Here is a 7,932-nt window from a genome sequence, read left to right on the forward strand (position 1 = left end):
GGTGCATTAGATCGCACTCGTGCAAGAAAAATAGAAACTAAAAACGGAAAAGCACATGGCAGCTTCAACGCCCTGCAGCAGTGCGCTTGATCACACTGTTGCAAAACAACACTAAAAGTATGGAAATCAGAATTACTACAATTAAAATTAAACGAAATTAACTAAGGCAAAAAAATTCTAAACAAAATTAAACAATCCCCAGCAACGGCGCCAAAAACTTGTTGTGCCAAATACCCACCTAAATTAATAGGCGAATATTCGGTAAGTTTTACTCGCAAGTGCACAAGATCAAGCGATAGTATAGTTTAGCAAATATGAGATCATTTTCACGAGAATTGTAGTTTTGCTTAGAATTGATTTTTCAAATTAAATATCTTTGAATTGCCACGAATTGAAAGGTTAAAAAGAAATAAAAAAAGAAAGGGTTAGGGTTTTGACATCCACCACAAATCAAACTAATTCAGATAGCAATATGCCAACGTTCCAATTATACTGGTATATTTAATGCTTGTCAACCTAAGGGCATGGTATCTACTCCCGGTTCCCCATGTTGATTACCTTAAGAACCTGTGATGAGATTATGTAGTCACTTTATTAGGCGTAGGACTCGGTCATCCAAATTGACTTAAATAATACATCCAAACACATGCATATGATGATCATGCACATTCATATGAGGAATTCAATTAACCAGAAAATAACCAATTTAAAAATATCAAAATATGATTGTAACAAAGGCGCCAATATTGAAATCTTAAAAGGACATGTCTAGGGCTTCAATCTAGCCCCTAACAAAAGTATTTAGCTAGACATAAAAAAAGTAAAGGAAAAGAAAAAGAAAAGAAGAAACCGGAAAACGACTCCTAGAAGTAGCTCCAAATTCTCCTCTATGAAATTGTCTATTTAAATTGTGAGGCTTAGAGGTCTCTTTATAGGCTTAGTAGAAACCTAGAAGCCTTACTAAACCTAGTAAAATCGGAGGTCTAACTTCCTAGTCCAATTAGGATTAGGAAAACCTAATTTGGGGTGAAAAGGAGTCTGGCCACATCTGGGCGCCCCGCATGCACTCGATCCCAAGGGGTTGCGCTCAATCGCACTTCTGGGATCGATCCCCCACTGATATTGCGCTTGAGCGCATGTGCGCTCAGGCCTGATTCTTATGCGCGCGATCCTTGGTCTGGCGCTCGAGCTCACCTAGGTCTTGTGCAATTGAGCTTAGATGCGCTCGATCTTGGTGGCTTGTGCTCGATCCAATTGCTTGCAGAATTTTCCCAAATTGCCCTTTAAGCTTGTAACTTTCCAAAATTGCGTCCTTTTCTTCAAGAACCTAGAAAGAAAAAAAAAACACAAAAAGGAAGTAAAACAGCACATAATAACAAAACTAAAAGATTAACAAATGTAAATTAAGTGGCTAAAATATGACATCCCCAAACTTACACATTGCTAGTCCCTTAGCAATACGAAACTAAAAAATAAAAAGAAACTAAAACAAAAACACTCTATCTCCACTATTGTAGGAAACGCGACTGCATTCAGCATATGCAACAAGCCTTTTAAACCCCAGGCATCCCTAATAAGACGAGTGAAGTCTCGTGAGAGTTTAACAGAAATGTTACCCAAAAACATTATGCAAAGTTCATGTTGTCCAAAAGATTAAAGTATCATTCAAAACCATGATTTTCATTCATTAGCAAGCTTAAAAAGATAAACTCCATCTTCACAATGAATCGGAATTTTAAAAGTCTAATCACTTACAAAAGACAAGCTAAGGCATCACAAGCTCAACATGGTGTAAAGTGAACTAGCATATAAATGTGAAGCTTCAAAGTAGTTCCAATGTGCAATATCTCAATATCTCAATATCTCAAATTCCACTGGGATCTTTATCAGAATGAAAAACTATGGCATGGAGTCAGATTATTTTTTTTTCTTTTTGGTTAGGCTGTGCAATGTTTGGTTCTCTTCACCTTTCTAATTGACTCATGTAGTGAGTGTTAGGTCAATGCATCCCAAACCAGATAGTTTTAGGGTACTAGGTGTAAAACACCCCTAAAGACTTACTAACTCAAGTCAAAAAGGATACTTTCACCTTTTGACGTGAATACTCAATGCTTAATGAGGCAAGAGGTCCAGTTACTTAGTGAAAAACATAAAATTAATCAATTTTTTTTTTAAACACTCATGCCAAAGTATCCATCTAATAAATCACCTAGATTCAACCAAGACAAAGAAACATACACATCAGGCTTACGTGTCATACCTCGCAAAAGATGTGCTAGTGTGCTTGTGTCGAGTCAAATCAAACAGGTGAATTCTCAAATGCCTAAAGTAAGTAATCAAACTTAGAAATTCTATCATCTGATCATGTGTTCAAAATTTTAAGCTCAACAATGAAAATCAAATCACAATTTTTTCAGATCAACAAAAAATTTCAAGACAAACATGAACATGCATTTTTTTTTCTAAAAAATAAGGGACAAAGTTTGTGTAAAATGTCTCCCATAAACCTAAACTTAAATTACACATTTTTCTCAATGTGTATATAGCATGGAAAGATCTTACTAGGGAGATGGGAAAACTGGCTGGAATAGGCATGGCTCATAGCATATCCCCAAACTTGAATGCAAGCACACTTATCCCTGAAAAATAAACTACTGAAAATAAAAAGGAAAACAAAAAGAAAATAAAAATACATAACAAAAATAAAATAAAACAAATAGAAAATATAAAAGGATATGATATGGGGTTGCCTCCCCATAAGCGCTAAGTTTAACGTCTTTAGCTAGACTGTACTTCTCTCACTACGGTCTAAATTTAAAGCTCCAATCTTTTATTCTCTTGGACCAAAGAGAATGAATTTTTCCAACCGCAAGGTGACTCCAAATGTCCATAGATCGGTGTAGATCAATCGGATGGACCTGAAAGACTTTCTTTACAGCATCTTGAATAAGACAAAAATTAAAACAATCCGGGTTATCTTGGTGTAATTCCAATGCATCAAAAATTTTGAACTCTATTTTCTCTCCATTCACCTTCATACTTACAGTACCCTTTTTAACACAGATTTTTGTATCTGCCGTTCTCATAAAGGGTCTTCCCAAGATAATAGGCAAGGGCAAAAGTATAGGGGATTCTTCCATATCTAACACAATGAAATTAGCAGGTAAGATAAATCGATGTACCTTTACATGGACATCCTCCAAGATACCTCTCGGTCTTCTAATGCTTCTGTCTGCCAATTGAAAAGTGAATGAAGTTGGTTGTAGCTCCCCCAAACCCAATGTTACATACACAGTGTATGGCATTAGGTTGATACCTACTCCTAGATCCAATAATGCACGCTCAAACAGCTGATTACCTATCGTGCAAGGAATAGTGAAACTGCCTGGATCTTTCATCTTTGGTGGCAACTTTCTCAACAACACCGCACTTACCTCTTCTGTTGAAAACACTTTTACATGATCTTGAAACTTCCTTTTATGAGTGCAATAGTCCTTTAAAAATTTAGCATAACAGGAATTTGCTGAATTGCATCTAATAAAGGAATGTTTATTTCAACTTTTCTCAAAGTTTCAAAGATATTTAAAAGTTGCTTTTCTTTCTTTTGTTTTACTAACCTCTGAGGGAAGGGTGGTGCAGTCACCTTCTCTTTTTCACTTACCTTGGAAGTTGTGGCTTCAACTAGAGATGCTTGTATTGTTTCATCAGTTCCCACGTTGTTATCAATGACCTTACCACTTCTAAGGGTTGTTACAAATTTTAGTTGCCCGTGACCTCTTGGATCAGGTGCTGGAAATTTGTCCCTCCCTCCTTTGCTCAACTCTTTGGCCATCTACCCCACTTGCGCCTACAATCTTTGAATGGCTTGATTGGTTGTTGCTTCCAGTTCCTAAATGGCTTGACTGGTTTCAGCATTAGTATTCGCCTGCACATTCAAAAACTTGATCATGGCACCTTCAAGGTCATTCTATTTTGGCTCCAGCTTCGGTTTGACCATTTGTGGTGGAAGGTCATTTTTTTTGTCCACATAGTTTGCTAGCTTCTGATCTGCAAATGAAAACATAGGACAAGTCTCAGTGGTGTGGTCATAATAGGAACATTTTGCACATACCTCGACTTGTGCCACTTGTTGAACTGGGGCAATGCTATGAGTAGTCATGGCTTCCATTAGCATATCCAGCTTTCTCTCCATGGTAGCCAATTGAGCTTGAGTTCCACCATTTGCGCTCTCTTCATGTATGCCATTTCCTTTGAGTCCTTGTCTCCCTTTGGATGAGAATTGTTGAGAGTTCTCACATAAGGTCTCAAAGAGTTCCATGGCTTTATCACTGCTTTTCTCCATCAACATGCCACTACAACCTAAATCTCCAAGACCTTTGTTAGAATCATTTAAACCCTCATAGAAGGCTTGTACCTGATCGTCTTGGAATATGTTGTGATGTGGGCATTGAGAAGTAGCTCATTAAAGTGCTCCCATGCCTCGAAGAAAAGGTCTCCGTCTTTTTGTTGGAAGTTCTGAATTTCCCTCCTCAATTGCCTTTTCTTTTGGGCTGAGAAGAACTTCTTAAAGAATTTTGTGGCCAACTCCTCCCAGTTGTGAATAGAACCTGCATCCAAAGAATTGAACCATAACTTAGCCTTATCTTTTAAAGAAAAAGGAAAGAGGATTAACCTGATTCCTTCTGGAGTTAAACCCTGGATATTCTGAGTCCTGCATAGATCAAAGAAATCCCGAAAATGCAGATACGGGTCCTCTGTAGGTGTGCCTCTGTAGTGTGGAACCACATTGAGCAAATGTGGCGATAACTAGTAATCGCTCTGCACAATAGGTTGGAAATCAATGCATGATGGTTGGTCAAGGATTTGGGGACTGAATGAACTTTGTATCGGCCTCAACATCTCTCCACATGATTAAAGCAAACAGAAAATTAAATAACAAAAAGAAAATAAAAACAGAAATTAAACTAAAAAAAAAAAAAAAAAAAAAAAACTACTTACAACCGGTCTAAAGTACTGGAATCTGGACGAGTGCGCTCAATCGCATTGTCGGGTGCGCTCAATCACACTGAGGCCAAGGTGTGTGTGTGTGTGTGTGTGTGTGTGAGGGTGTGCGGGTGCGCTCACGCAGGAAAAAGGGCGCGCAGGCGATAATACGCTCGAGCGCACAGCTAGGTGTGCTCGATCGCACTCGTGTGAGAAAAATAGAAAATAAAAACAGAAAAGCACACTGCAGCTTCAACGCCCTGCAACAGTGCGCTCGATCGCACTACTGGAGAAGAGTGATAAGTGCCAAATATTTCATATTTGGACCCCTTTATTTACATTAGTTAATCCTTTAGTTCTGTCGTTATTAAATGTTTTGTGTTAGTTTTGTGTTTTTAGTGTTTCGTAGGTCGTTGAAGAAAAACTACATCTTTAAAGAGAAAAATGCAAAGTTTGAAAGAAAGCATACTTTCAGAAGACCTAGATGATGTGGTTAAGTCTAACCAAATCCAAGAAAAAGGTTAAATCAGATTAAATTGGATAAAAGATCAGATTGGATAAGATTTCGGATCGGATTCAAATTCAGATTCTGCATATGTCTCAGTATTTTGACCGTAACTTTTTGTTCAAATATTGGATTGAAGTGATTCAAATGGCATTGGAAAGCTAACTGAAAATAATACAATTTGTTGTGAAATAGAATTTTCCTAATTCGGACGGTTTCTATGCCAAAATCGCCCCGCAATTAAAGGACACAAATCTGGCCGAATCCTATTCCGATTTTAGACTTCTATTTTGACTGGGAAACAGACCTCCGAATTATCTAGGTTTAATAGGGCTTTTAAGACTTTCCTTAGCCTATAAATAGACCTCTTTGCATTCAATAAAAGATACACAATACTAGAGAGCAAAATTCTTTAGTTTAGCTTTTCTTTAGGTTTAGGTTTAGGTTTAGATTTTATTTTTATGTGGAGCTAAATTCCCAACTAAGGTTGGGGATGAAGCCTCACTGATGAAGAACGACATCACTTTTATGTAAGTCTTTATTTATCCGATTTTATTGAGTTTTATATTTCAATTGTTTTACTTCTAATCAATGTGTGGAGTGATTCTTGAATATCTCTTGTGATTCAAGGATACATGTGATGATTTGAAATAATTTCATATGACTGATTGCTTGGTTTTTAACTCATAAAAATTGGATATCTCTTGTGATTTGTTCTACGGATACATCTGGTGTTTCAATTGAATTTGGATTCATTTTGTGATTTGGTCAATGAATGAATACATGAGATGGTTTTCATTAATTCTTTGAAGCATAGTAAAACATACATAAGATTTAAATTGTGAGAACTTCGGATAAATATTGATGAACATGGAAGTATGTTGTTCTGAATTGGTGAGTGTGAATTCTCAAACCTTAGTCTTTTATCTCTTAGTTTTATTTTATTTAGTTTATGTTTGTCTTTAATTTCAAAACCAAATTCAAAATCAAAAACCTTTTGGAACTAGATTAGGATTTAATTAGTTTAGATTTAAATTGCCATTTCAAAAATACAATTTTCTGTGGGTTCAACCTCGCACTTGCAATCCATTAAACTACAGTTGATTCGTGCACTTGCGAGTTAAATAAATTTGCACAACAAAGAGCACTGAACGTACGGAAATCAGAATTACTAAAATTAAAAATTAAACGAAATTAAATAAGGCAAAAAAAAATTCTAAACAAAATTAAACAATCCCCGGCAATGGCGCCAAAAACTTGTTGTGCCAAATACCCACCTAAATTAATAGGCGAATATTTTGTAAGTTTTACTCGCTAGTGCACAAGATCAAACGATAGCATAATTTCGCAAATACGAGATCATTCCCACGAGGATTGCAGTTTTGCTTTAGAATTGATTTTTCAAATTAAATATCTTTGAATTGTCATGAATTGAAAGATTAAAAAGAAATAATAAAGAAAGGGTTAGGGTTTTGACATCCAATACAAATCAGACTAATTAAGATAACAATATGCCAATGTTCCAATCATACTGGTATATTTAATACTTGTCAACCTAAGGACATGGTATCTACTCCCAGTTCCTCATGTTGATTACCCCAAGAACCCGTAATGAGATTCTTTTGTCACTTTATTAAGCCAGGACTCAATCATACAGATTGACTTAAATAACACATCCCAACACATGCATATGATGATCATGCACATTCATATAAGGAATTCAATTAACCAGAAAATAACCAATTTAAAAATATCAAAATATGATTATAACAAAGGCGCCAATATTGAAATCCTAAAAGGACATGATTAGGGCTTCAATCTAGCCCCTAACAAAAGTATTTAGCTAGACATAATAAAAGTAAAGGAAAAGAAAAAGAAAAGAAGAAACCGGAAAACGACTCCTGGAAGTAGCTCCAAATTCTCCTCTATGGAATTGTCTATTTAAATTGTGAGGCTTAGAGGTCTCTTTATAGGCTTAGTAGAAACCTAGATGCCTTACTAAACCTAGTAAAATCGGAGGTTTAACTTCCTAGTCCAATTAGGATTAGGAAAACCTAATTTGGGGTGAAAAGGAGTCTGGCCGCATCTGGGCGCCCAACGTGCACTCGATCCCAAGGGGTTGCGCTCAATCGCACTTCTGCGATCGATCCCACTTATATTGCGCTCAAACACATGTGCGCTCGAGCCTAATTCTTGTGCGCACGATCCTTGGTCCGGCACTCGAGCTCTACTACGTTCGTGCCTAGGCCTTGTGCAATCGAGTGCAGATGCGCTCGATCTTGGTGGCTTGGGCTCGATCCCATTGCTTGTAGAATTTTCCCAAATTGCCCTTTATGCTTGTAACTTTCCGGAATTGCTTCCTTTTCTTCAGGAACTTAGAAAAACACAGAAAAAAAAAAAAAAAAAACAAAAAAAACAAAAAAAAAAAAAAAAAACAAAAACAA

The 7,932-nt window shown here is 36.6% G+C and overlaps 1 non-coding gene across 1 annotated transcript; it reads left to right on the plus strand.

Moving 5' to 3' along the window:
* The first annotated feature begins 4,430 nt into the window (after positions 1 to 4,430).
* LOC132176770 (small nucleolar RNA R71) lies at positions 4,431 to 4,536 on the plus strand. Its single transcript, XR_009439625.1, has one exon. It is a non-coding gene; the product is annotated as a small nucleolar RNA R71 (small nucleolar RNA).
* The last annotated feature ends 3,396 nt before the right edge of the window (positions 4,537 to 7,932 follow it).

This window comes from Corylus avellana, chromosome ca3, assembly GCF_901000735.1.
Source record: "Corylus avellana chromosome ca3, CavTom2PMs-1.0".
Classification (NCBI taxonomy): Eukaryota; Viridiplantae; Streptophyta; class Magnoliopsida; order Fagales; family Betulaceae; genus Corylus; species Corylus avellana.